At 42.4% G+C, this 13305-nt stretch overlaps 1 protein-coding gene across 1 annotated transcript in view; it reads left to right on the top strand.

Annotated features, from left to right (window-relative positions):
- The window catches only part of TJP2 (tight junction protein 2), a 124581-nt gene that overhangs the window by 17971 nt on the left and 93305 nt on the right, over positions 1–13305 (top strand). The window contains 1 exon segment of the mRNA XM_058565701.1: positions 10158–10278. The gene's annotated coding sequence lies outside the window, so the exon portion shown is untranslated.

Below are 13305 nucleotides of genomic sequence, written 5' to 3'. Positions count from 1 at the left end.
TCAAGGTCTCATATCAGAGAACCGGGAGGAGGATGCAAGAAACAAGAAAAGGCCAGAGGCAGCTGCTGCTCGGGGCTGGGCAGTGGGTTCTTTCAGATATATATTGGGTTGGAGGGAGGACAGGATTGGAATGACAGATTTGGTGACATCCAGTTGAAGGTAATAGCTTCAACCCAGTAGTGAGTGCATTCTGAGGATGGCTGTGAAGAGAGAAGTCTAGTCTGGGCTGAGGGAGGTGAATCGAGAGGAGCTACAATGAATCCTCTTGAACTCGTTGATAATTCTTTTACATCATGTAGCCTGTTTTTTTTACAGTGTTCTGGTGGGTCAGCTGAGTAGCAGATAAGTAAATATATACTACATGTGAAGATAGTAAGGGGGGGAAATGAAATGACTTGCAGTAAGTCATATGGTCTATTTGTAGTACAGCTTAAAAAAAAAAACAAATAGTTGTTCCCCTGACTCTTCTACTTTTAGTTAAGGCTTTTTCCAGCTCCCTGAAAAGCAGACCACACCCTGTAAAACAGCCTGTTTGGGGGATTAGTTCATTTCCATTTTTATACTTCTAAAGCACAGGATCAGTTAAAGTGCCCAGTGAAGAAGGACGTCCACTGTTTTCCTCCAGCAGAAATAAAGTAGGAATAATTAGTTCAAAGGCAATGTCAGTCTGATCTGTGAATTTTATGTTCAACCTTAATCATTCAGAAAGAGAACTTGAGCATCCTGACATAAAAACTGTTTTTGGATCCTGTCTATTTAAAGACTTTTTTTTAATAGATAAGTGATTTTTAAGCAGATAGGTGTAGTTGTAAAGAATTTCTAGAACTCTAAGGGAATTAACCAAATAAATGCATATTTCTAAAGAATTTCTAGAATCATATAGAAAATGCCATATAAATAAGTATTTATCTGGATGGAGTGTTTTGGCTAGATTGATTTTTTTTCTGTTGTCCTTATGTACTATTATGGAGTTCACACAAAGATGACAATTTTTTTAAGTGAATAAATAAATTAGAAAACTGAACAGTCTCTTTATGGAAGAAAAGCAAATTCTAATTATTTGCTAAGGCAACTTTCTTTTCCTAATGAAAGACCTATTTTAGTTTTGTGTGAGATCATCACAGATAAGAATCACTTTGTAAGAGATATATGTTAAATGCATCAAAAATGCCTGTGGAAAAATGAAACTTTAAAACAGGCCATTTATCAAGTAGCGTGTCACTTCTACTGTAGTAAAACAGCTTCTAATGGGTAAAGGTTTAACTTGATTTTTTTTGTTTGTTATCTCAGGCTTCATTCTTATGTGAGAGGGCTGTATAGTAATTTTTACCATGCGTCATTAGAAATACAATTTGTTAGAACAAAGACTGTTGTGTAAGCATAATTACATCTTCCTGTATGATTAAATGAGAGCTGTATTGAAGCTTTTTTCAGCGTTGACAGCTATAGCCAACCAAGTTCAGCCTGTAAAACAATTTCTGTGACTAACTGGTACTAATTGTTTGCAGAACAACCAGTGGGAGCAATATTCATGAATACTCGGGAAATGAAATATGCCAAGTCCAATGGTTTATCCCTTGTTTTCACCACTGTATGGTGGTCGGATTATATTATTTGTATAATCAGGCCAAGTGAAGTAGGAGCTCTTAGTTTTTTTGTTGTTGCTGGTAGATAACAGCATTCATCTGTTAAGGCCTCTCATCTTATAAATGGGGAAACTGAGGCTTAGGGAGCAGTTGAAGGCTTACTTAAGTTACAGACCTTCAAACATTTTGCTCACATGCTCCTATCAGATTTTTAAGTGCTCTCTACAATATATATGAGTATATTAATTTATAAATGATATACCTTAATGTAATTTAAAATATATTAATTCTCAAAGTAAATATGAATATTTAAAAACATAAACACTCAAACTAAATTTTTAATGGATGAGAGGAACAAAAGGAAATAGATGGTCTAATATTTTCTTCTCACACTCCAAAGATTATTGGTGTGTACACCCCACTTTGGGTCATTTGATTTAGGTTGTTCAGGTTAAAAAAAAAAAAAGGAAAAAGAAAAGAAACTTTCTGTTGAGGAAAGAGAGACGAGCTGTAGAAGAAGGTTCAAAATTTGGAGGGATGGGGAAGGGTTTGGGACACTTATTCGCTGTGGATATCTAGGTTAATCAGAATCACTACACAATGACTCCCTCTTCTACCTCACTTCCCTTTTATTTTTTTATTTTTATTTTTTTTTTGTGAGCAAGATCAGCCCTGAGCTAACATCCGTGCTAATCCTCCTCTTTTTGCTGAGGAAGACCGGCTCTGAGTTAACATCTATTGCCAATCCTCCTCCTTTTTTCCTCCCCAAAGCCCCAGTAGATAGCTGCATGTCATAGTTGCACATCCTTCTAGTTGCTGTATGTGGGACGCGGCCTCAGCATGGCCGGAGAAGTGGGGCGTCGGTGTGCGCCCGGGATCCGAACCCCGGGCCGCCAGTAGCGGAGCGTGCGCACTTACCCACTAAGCCATGGGGCCGGCTCACTTCCCTTTTATATATGAGTTTGTTTAGATGAGGAGCAGCACAACTCCTATAGCATATTAAATAGAAGAAAAATAGCTTGAAGAAGATGGTCAGGGAAGTCAGAACTTCTCCTGAGTGACAGAAACTCAACTAAAACTAAATTTCGCAAAAGTTAATTTGTTAGCTTTAATAAAAGTGTAGCTGGGTTCTCCCAGGATGACAGTGGCCTTTGGCATAGCTGGATCCAGAAGCCCAAATGATGTCATCACATTTCCGTTGGGACTGTTTTTCTTAACTGCTAACGATGAGCCCCCTCCACGGGTGGGGAACATGACTGCCAACAGCCCTAACTTCTGTCAGCCCTGGTTAGCAGCTCCAATGGAGAGAGGGCATTTCTCTCTGAATGTCATATTTTCATCCCAGGCAAGACTGGTCTACCCAGTCTGGGTCACGTGTACCATGACCCATTAGGTGCACCACTACGATGGACAAACCACCTTTAGCCCCTGGAAAGAGGGCAAGAAAGGTCCTCGAAGCTGAGGGGAGACACTTATAAAAAGGAGGAGGGAGTAGATTTGGAACATCTCCAAACAATATATTTTCATGCTAGCAGAGCTCACCCATGTTGGGTTCTAGAGGTATTTAAAAAGATATTTAAAAACACTCAACCAAAACCAGAATTGCTTCTCAGTTAATTAACCTTTGCTTTCCTATTGACTCAGGCGAGGAATTGATAGCATTTAGAAATGTATTGCTGTAAAATGACAACTGGCACTCCTTCATTTGTCAAAGCACAGCCTTTTAGAGAGAGATCTTTGTAGAAGGGGCAAATCTGCTTCTGATTTTAGTTCATCCAGAGGCATGCAGGCTTTTTGGACCAATTATTACCAGCCCTCGAGATAAATCACCTCCTGCGCCATTAGTACTTGAAGGATTAGCAGCCGCAGATTTATGTGGATTAATTGGGCGGTGGACGTTAGAGCGCTGTGTTTAGAACCACCGTCATCCTGCAAACCATTTTCGTTAGTGCTTTATTCACAATTTTTTAGCCTTATATAATACTGACGTTGCAGGGAAATCTGACCGAGCCTTTTCTTTCTTTATTTGCGGTTTGGCCTCAGCCTCGCAGCCACCCTTACCCCCACCGTAGTGTTTGATAGCTCTGGCTGGGGATATGCAGAGCATCTGAAAGCACAGCAGCTTCTAGTAGTATTAGAAAGATTACTTCAGTTGCTTCAACTGAATAGTGACTGAAATTTGCATGACCTTGAACTGAGAGAGACAAGATGAGGTACAAGAAATACATGGCTATTCTGGAAGCAGCAGTTGGTATCACCCCACTTAACAAAAGAGAACTTCTACCTGAGAGCAGAAGACATGTGAATCTCTGGCAGCACCCCGGGTAAGCTTTGGGGGAGTCTGGGGCCTGGATGGAGAAAAGGGTCATGCATGTTGTAAGCACAGTAGATGTTGAGTTCTTCATTGAGAACTTGTTTCTTCCTGACGGATATGGCCTTCCCAGACTGATTTAAAAATAGTCAATAATAAAATTCATGGTAATAATACTGTAGGAATATTCCTGGTCTAACAGTCAAGAAGATGAAGAAAATGAAAGTCTAGAACTGATTTTTACATCAAGATATTTTAATTTTCTGATTTTGAAATTTTTTTTACATGGTCTATCAATGTAGCAGTTCGTAAGGATGAAGTCAGTGTACCTTATTTTTTTCCTACAATGCAAATATTTTTTTTTTACTTTTTTTTTTTTTTTTTTTTTTTTTTTTTTTGTGAGGAGATCAGCCCTGAGCTAACATCCGCCAATTCTCCTCTTTTTTTGCTGAGGAAGACGGCCCTGGGCTAACATCTGTGCCTATCTTCCTCCACTTTATATGGGACGCCGCCACAGCATGGCTTACCAAGCAGTGCGTCGGTGCGCGCCCGGGATCCGAACCAGCGAACCCCGGGCCGCCGCAGCGGAGCGCGCGCACTTAACCGCTTGCGCCACCGGGCCGGCCCCCTTTTTTTTTACTTTTTAAAAAATTTTTTGTGAGGAAGATCAGCCCTGAGCTAACATCCATGCTAATCCTCCTCTTTTTGCTGAGGAAGACCAGCTCTGAGCTAACATCTATTGCCAATCCTCCTCCTTTTTTTTTCCCCAAAGCCCCAGTAGAGAGTTGTATGTCATAGCTGCACATCCTTCTAGTTGCTGTATGTGGGACGCGGCCTCAGCATGGCCGGACAAGCGGTGTGTCAGTGCGCGCCCAGGATCCGAACCCGGGCCGCCAGTAGTGGAGTGCGCACACTTAACCCCTAAGCCATGGGGCCGGCCCGCAAATATTTTTCTGACTAAAGTGTATGTGCAGACTATGTTTCAGGTAAATACTTTTCTTGAAACAGCAGTTTTTACCTCATAGACTTTACTTTCTAAAGCCCCTCTGATTTACTGTGTTGAAGAAGTGTTTACAAGTTCTTTTCTGAATGGTTAGAGGTCTCAGTCCTGACTTCTCTGTAGTCCCTTTCTTGTATCTTTTACACAATGAGGAGAAGTTTAATTTAAGGTGCCTGTGTGGTAGACAGTATTTTTAGAAACTGAATTTAATTTTTAAACTGAACGAGCCATACATTGGCACTCACCCAAGGATCAATTCCAGGTACCTGTGTAGCTAATGATATTTCTTTTTAAAAAGTATAAAGTCACCAACTGGGGCCAGCTTGGTGGCCTCGAGGTTAAGTTTGCACACTCTGCTTTGCCAGCCTGGGGTTTGCAGGTTCAGATCCCGGGCTTGGACCAACGCACCGCTTATCAAGCCATGCTGTGGCGGTGTCCCATATAAAGTAGAGGAAGATGGGCACGGATGTTAGCCCAGGGCCAGTCTTCCTCAGCAAAAAAGAGGAGGATTGGCAACAGATGTTAGCTCAGGGCTAATCTTCCTCACAAAAAAGAAAAAAACAAAACTTAAAAAACAAACAAGTCACCAACTTATTTTTATCATGTAAACAATATACATTCATTACAGAAGATTTAGAAAATACAGAAAAATAAGGGGGAAAAGTCACCCGTAGTCTCATCTCCCTAAGAGAACTACTATAATCATTTAGGTCAGTAGTTCTCAATGGGAGGTGGGGGGAGATTTGCCCCCCGGCGGACATTTGGCAATATCTGGGCACATTTTTGGTTGTTACAGCCTGGGGGTTGCTACTGGTGTCTAGTGGGTAGAGGCCAGGGATGCTGCCCAACTTCCTACAATGAACAGGACAGCCCCCCACAACAAAGAATTATCCAGCCCAAAATGTTAATAGTGTCACTCGGGAGACCTTTGATTTAGGTAGATTTTCCTCCCGTCTGTAAAAGGTAGTTTTTATTAGAAATAAATTAGATATTTCTTTGTGAAATTTTAGGGATGCTTTAGAATGGAATCCTGAGGCAGCATTATTATTACTATTACTATTATTATTATTTTACTCTTCTCTTGAAAGTAAAAGGAAGTGTGTGTTATGTGTGGAGGGGGAAAGGGGCATATAGTGAGTCTCTGAGAGTCCATGTGGGTTAATGTGGCAAGTGCTATGGAAAACATAGTGTAATGAGCAAGTTGTGATTCCCCAAGTATCCTCTAGAGAATGGACATACTGTAGCCTGGACCTTTGTCCTAGAACGACAGGAGTTTAGAGCTGGGAGGGCCTTTTGTCAGGGATGGCAAACAGGTTTCATATGGCAAAGCCAGTTGATTGGTGAGCTGCTTAGAGTGTCGAGTTAGGGAAGGACCGCAGGCCAAGTCTGGGCTTAGCAGGAAAAGAATAATGCAATTGATGAGGGACGTTTGTTCTGGACATATAATTGGAGAATTGGGGAGGTGCAACATGTGGTCTGTATATTTACCATTCCTTAATTCTAGTTTAGTCTTTGAATTTTACGAGTGTGAAACTCAGCCTCATTTGAGTCATCATGATCGAGGGCTTGGCCCTCAGATGGCAACTGGACGTTTTTAGTTTCTGGCTCAGGCTCATTCATTAAGGGATTCACCCTAAACAAACTCACACGATTCAGATGTGTAAATTGATCGCCAAATTCTTCATTTCTTTTTGGAGATAACCTTTTCCAGAAATTGGAATGAGTCAGTACCCTAAGTAGAACCAGCTCTGCTTCTCCTCATTTCCCCAAATCAATCCTAACAGAAGTCAAATTATTTATTCCAACATGATCTTTAATGAGGGAAGTTGAATGTTGCCTTTTTTTCTTTAAGAGAACATTTACTTAAGCCTATGAAGCAGCACTGCATCACAGGACAACAAGATCCTCCTTGTATCTGTAATACTTTGAGTTCTTTGAATACACATGGACAAAACATCATTTTGTGATCCGCATTTTTTTGTTTGCTGACTCCCTTGTCACCTGACACAGCCTTTCTTTGGACATACTAATATTCCTCACTAAGCTTGTAGTAAACTCTCCTTTCTGGGTATGCTAGGAGGGGTTACTTCTAAATCTGTCAAAGGCAACTTGATGTCTTATTTCTCAAACTTTAATGTGTATATGAATCACTCAAAATGCAGATTCTAATTCTGTACATATGGTGAGGCCTGAGAATCTATGTACACTTCCAGGTGATGCTGTCAGTTCAAGTGATGCCCAATGGATGGTTCAGATGATGCTGATGGTTCAGTCCATGAACCACACTTTGAGAAGCAAGCATCTGGAGAAACGCTTTCCATCATAGCCTACTTGCTTTCTCTTGACCTCGAGCTTTTCTGATCTTCCTGAGGACTTACAAGTCCCCATACCTCCCCTCCCTGCTGTTGTGAGAGATCTCAGTGGTAAGAAGGTAGGTGGTTGGCTGTGCTCCTGCAGAGGGAAATCTGCCCTTGAGCATTCTAACCTGAGATTTCTATTGGGCTGGTTGACTAAATAGCGAGGCCAATATTTCTTCCAGGAATTCTGTCCTTTTCCTTCTTTTCAAGAAGTATTACGATTACTACAACATACTTGTAATACTGCATCGTAGCCAAGAACAGCTGCTTTTGTGTTTTAAAACATAATTGGAAGTCAGGCATGATTCAGATTTCAAAACCTCAAGGAATTCATGCACCACCAATCCTCTCTTTTTGTTAGTACTTTTTCTTGCTATCTGCAAACAGGGCTGTGCTTGGCCTTCTGCTCTGCAAACCGTACAGCTGCATGATAGGCCAAAACCACCAGCCACAAACCAATTGACTAAATGTAGCAAGTTCACTGAAGCACACATTGGGTGATTTATACATGTGCATGTTTCCCCACTGTCCAGCACATGATAGGTGCTCAGCAAAATATTTGCCAGTGCTTACTCGGTTTCAGTATAGCCACAAATGAAAACTAAAAAAAATTTTTTAAAGGAATTGACATCCAAACACAAAATTATTGAGCCACCTGTGGATTTTCCTTTTAAAAGTTTGTAAAGTTTTTCAACGCTAACTCATGTTACCTGACAATAATTTTACATGTCTGTCGATACTATTGAAAACCAAGAATATAATTTAATGCTTTTTCTAAATTTAAAGGTAGCCCTAGTCAATAATAGTATATTTTAGAAATGGCTAATTGTTATTGGTGGCTTCTATACATGTCGAAAACCTTGGGAAGGGCTGGCCCCGTGGCTTAGCGGTTAGGTGCGCGCGCTCCGCCGCTGGCGGCCCGGGTTCGGATCCTGGGCGCGCACCGAAGCACCGCTTCTCCAGCCATGCTGAGGCCGCGTCCCACATACAGCAGCTAGAAGGATGTGCATCTATGACATACAACTATCTACTGGGGCTTTGGGGGAAAAAATAAATAAATAAAATTATTAAAAAAAAAAAAGAAAACCTTGGGAATATTACAAAGAAAGTTAAAACCAAGATGTCTCAGAAAGGCAGAAAACTGATTTAATTAAAAAGCAAGCTGTTTCAATAAAAGAAATAAGTTCTCTTTGGAGCTGATACCTGTGGAAAAATTTCATATTAAGGCCAAAAGCATAACCAAGCCCATCTTGATTTGCTGGCCATTTATTTCTCTCTGGAAGTAATAATAGAAACCACATGTGGGCTGGGCTCTCACCCTGTGGCTTGCTTTGTAGGATGTCCAGATGGCCTTGCCTTAGCCAGTACCTACATTTCCTGCTGATCCTTGGAGAAGGGAAACGTGTCCCCTGCCTGTACAAATAAAATCGACGCTATCTTTTATTTCTCTTTCATTGTGTAGGGAGTGTTTTGCACAGATGCCACAATATCACTTTGTCTAGCAAACAGAGGCGTATGCCCAGAACTGGTGAGAAGCCACATTCTTCCTCCCACTGCAAGCGTTCTCTATGACCGCTCCGTGTGAAGCCGCCTGGGCCCAGGCCCAGCCCAGAACTGAGCTCGCCTCCTCGTGCTGTCTGAAAGGCACACGCAGGGTTAATAACAATGTCCAGAAGGGATATTCCTTGGATTTTCTTGGGATGAGGGGTAAAAAGAAAAAGTATTTGCTATCTTGTCTAATTGTGGGCAAGCCACACATGTAAAAATAAAAACAAGCCATGGCACCAGCCTGGTGGTGCAGCGGTAAAGTGTGCCCAGTCTGCTTGGACGGCCCAAGGGTTCGCAGATTCGGATCCCGGGCGCGCACTGGCGCACCGCTGGCTCATCAAGCCATGCTGTGGCAGCGTCCCATATAAAGTAGAGGAAGATGGGCATGGATGTTAGCCCAGGGCCAATCTTCCTCGGCAAAAAGAGGAGGATTGGCATCAGATGTTAGGTCAGGGCTGATCTTCCTCACAAAAAAATAAAATAAAATAAGAAATAAAAACAAGCTAGTATTATAAATGCTGTGAAAAATGAATATTCTTTTAGTTTAAGATGTTTTCTCTATTGTATACTTTATAATGGTAAATTTTATGTGTGTTTTACTACAATTTAAAAAAAGTTTTGTCTAGATATTTTCTCACCTGCTGAGCATTTTTTAATCTCAAAAGTGAATTCTTGTAAGATTTTGTTCGTCAGGATGATCTTCAGGTGGACTGATGATGCCAAACTTTACATAGTTACTCATTTTCTCCATGTTTTGAAGACTGAAAACATTAGGGACAGCAATTCCTCTCCTAGATATATATGAAAACCATGTCCACATAAACACTTGTGCACGGGTGTTCATAATAGCCAAACAGTGGAAACAACCCAAATGTCCATCAGCTGATGAATAGATAAATAAAATATGGTATATCTGTACAGTGGAATAATATTTGGCCATAAAAAGGAATGAAGTTCTGAATATGCTATGACACGGATGAAACTTGAAAACATTATGCTAAGTGAAAGAAGCCTGTCACAGAAGGTCACGTATTGTATGAGTTCATTTATATGAAATCCTTCAGAATAGGTAAATCTGTATAGACAAAAAGGAGACTGGTGGTTGCCTAGGGCCAGGGTGGGGTCAGGGGAGGGAATTGGAGGACTTGGGGGTGATGTCTAAGAGGTGTGTGGTTTCTTTTTTGAAGCAATGAAAATGGTTTAAAATGGATTGTGGTGATGGTTGCACAACTCTGTGAATACGGCCATACTGCAAATGGGAGAATTGTACAGTATGTGAACTTTAGTGCATTTCCTGAGATCTCACCATGCTGGGAATGACCATGTTGGATTTTTAACAACACTGTCTTTTTTAGGGTGCAGAGTACCACATTATTATCATCTCCCTGTGAGTGGGATTGGCACGCCAGCTGTACCTCCTGGCATAAGTACTCCACGAAACACAGACTTGTGCCGGCTGACAGTCTGCTTTACCAGGTACTTGCTTTTTTTTCCTCTCATCAGCCTAGTTCTGATGTAAATTATTTCCCATCCTAGAGGTAGTCCAGGCCGCCATTTTTTGTGTGTGCGTGTGAGGGAGATCAGCCCTGAGCTAACATCCGTGTTAATCCTCCTCTTTTTGCTGAGGAAGACCGGCTCTGAGCTAACATCTATTGCCAATCCTCCTCCTTTTTTGCTTCTCCAAAGCCCCAGTAGATAGTTGTATGTCATAGTTGCACATCCTTCTAGTTGCTGTATGTGGGACGTGGCCTCAGCTTGGCCAGAGAAGCGGTGCGTAGGTGCGCGCCTGGGATCCGAACCCCGGGCCGCCAGCAGGGGAGCGCGCGCACTTAACCGCTAAGACACCGCAGGCCACCATTTTTCATGTTGCTGATAGAGAAAGTGTTTAATATCAAAGAAAGTTTAATTGTAATGTCTTATTTACCAAAGAATGGAAACATCGTACTGCATTTATGATCTGAATTGATAGGTATAACTTTGGTTAAATGCTAATTGAGGACCTTCCTGGCTAAAGCATATAAGTCCAACTCCTGTGGTTGAGAATAAATGCCTAGAGAGGTATTTTGGTGCCTGGGGTTATAGGTCATTCTGGTAGGTCCCGTTTTTTTCGTTATCTTTGGGGTAGCAGAGTTATATGACAGTGCTAAGCACTTTGCTGAAAATATAAAAGACATCAGTCACACTGGCTTCTAAAGATTAATTATGTGCATACAAGCTTTTAGAGGAAGAGCTAAGAGTGAGTATTATCTGTTTACTGGTTCAGTTTTAAGTATGAATTAAATGAGATTTACAAGGTGTTAAATTTTATTTTGACAGATGCTGGGATGTACTTGTTCTTAGTTACACTTTAACCCCTGATTATAGGCTAGTCGATGGCTGGCTGGAATGGGGTTGGAATTTTTTTCGTGTGCTCATTTCGTAATTCCTGTCTGTGTAAGCTCACAGCCCCTGCTGGGGTGGATTCCAGCTACGTGTCAGTGTTGGAGTTTAGTGGAGTGTGAATAGCACACTGGTGAATAGCAGATAGCTGTTCAAATCCCAGTGTTCCTGCCTTCTAATTGTGTGACCTTGGGCAAGTGTCCTAATGTCTCTGAGCCTCCGATCCTTCATCTGTAAAAAGGGAGTGGGAACATGAAGCTAAATGAGTTAGCGTATAGCAAGCACCGGGCACATGCCAAGGCCTTTCTGGGAGTCTAGTTGTCCAAACGGGGACACTTGAGTGGGGAAGTCCTCAGTTTCCACTGAACTGACACGGCCGGGAGTGGGTTTTTTTTTTACTGAGATGTTCTCTATGGAGCTTTAGAGATTCCAAATCTAAGAAGACAGATGCTTGCCCAGGATCCAGAAGTGGTCTTCTGGAAACTGGATTTCTAGGTAGGATCTGATGATTTAGTCAAATGAGTTGGAGGGACAGCATGGAGTATGGCAAAACAGGGGTTGGAGCTGGCATTGTCATTGGCGGGAAGGCTCTTTCTGACTCAAGCAAGCCCCTCCTGATAAATACCTCCCTGGTTCTGATTCCCTGTACTAGTGACCACAGGCCCTTTGACATCAGTTCGTTTTCCCAAGTCTGCTCCTTACTCCACATCTCTTTCACGTATAGACACTTAAGCTTGGCTTTCTGAGATGAATTAGCCTCAGGAGAGCTTGCGTGGTGAGGATTTTTTCCAGAGCATCGCACATCATCCTGATTTCAGATCCAACAAACATTTATGAAGAGCCTTTTACTGGCCAGCGACTGGGCAAGGAGCTTTCACCCATACTGTTTATCCTTAGAACAACCCTGAGAGGAAGGTGTTACCAACTCCCTTTTGCAAATAAGAAAACTGAGATTCAAAGATTTTAAATGATTTCCCCAAGATTGCACAGCCCCTGACTCCCAAGTTCGGTGAGATTCCTATCATAACAGCTGGTTTCTGTACTGACTCCACAGAGCTTGAAGACCTAACTCCTGCACTCGGAGAGTAAACAGGTTTTTCTTAAGGACCAGTTCCGATCAACTGATAGTGGCTGCCTGGAGTTAAGTATTTGTAGGTGCTGTCCCAGTTGGTTGAGCAAGAATGCTGTGATCCATTAGCAATGTCTGGCATGAGTGGAGGAGAGTGGCTGTAGAGCCTGGCCATGACCTGAGGTTTCTGATCATTAGCTTCTGCCTGTTCTGCCTCCTTGACAGTCTTGGAGTCTATGGAGAGCACTATTTGCCCGGCATTTGTTTCTTGCTAGTTTAACGGGCTTTGATGATCACTTTTCTGATGTGGCAGAATCATCCTTGCCTCTTTCAGGAAGGATGCTAAGAGTCTGGGGAGAGCCTCACTTCCTAGACTTGGATTCTCATTGTTAGGCAATTTAGATCCCTTAAAGTTATCACTGACTCAACCCATAATGTGCGCTTAGAAAAGTGAGTTGAATGTGAAAACTTAAAACTTTTACTTCTGTGTGCCTGGGAGCCCCTCTGCAGTCCCCTCTCCTTAGGGGCTCCTCAGCCTATAGGAATGCTTGCGGAGCTCACACCAGCAGCCAGACCTCCTCATATTGAGTTGGACAGACCCAGAGCAGTTCTCAAACTTTAGCCACATCAGAGTCACCTGGAGGGCTTGTAAAACGTGGATTCCTGGGTCCCACCCCCAAGGTTTCTGCTTCAGTCAGTCTGGAGTGAGGCCCAGGAATCTGCATTTCTCACGAGTTCCCGGCCAGGCTAATACTTCTGGTTTCCCCACCACACTTTGAGAACCACTAACCTGAAAAGTATTGTTAACAGCTGCTTTAGAGCATGGGCTTGTTTACAGATGGTGTGTGTGGCCAATGTCCCTGCCTGTGGTGAAGGGATTCCTTCCTCAAACATCCAGTGAGCGTCTCACACAGCACCGCCTGAGGGAAATTTAGAGGAACATAAGGCTCCTCCCTGGGGGCCTTGGGAGTCTAATTTGGAATCAGTATTCCATTGCTCTGTGGAAAGGGCTGCACTCACCCCTTAGAGTGGGTGTGAGCCGAAGGCCTGAGGCA

Source organism: Diceros bicornis, chromosome 22, assembly GCF_020826845.1.
Source record: "Diceros bicornis minor isolate mBicDic1 chromosome 22, mDicBic1.mat.cur, whole genome shotgun sequence".
In the NCBI taxonomy this organism is placed as follows: domain Eukaryota; kingdom Metazoa; phylum Chordata; class Mammalia; order Perissodactyla; family Rhinocerotidae; genus Diceros; species Diceros bicornis.
This window is presented reverse-complemented; position numbering and strand designations above follow the sequence as displayed.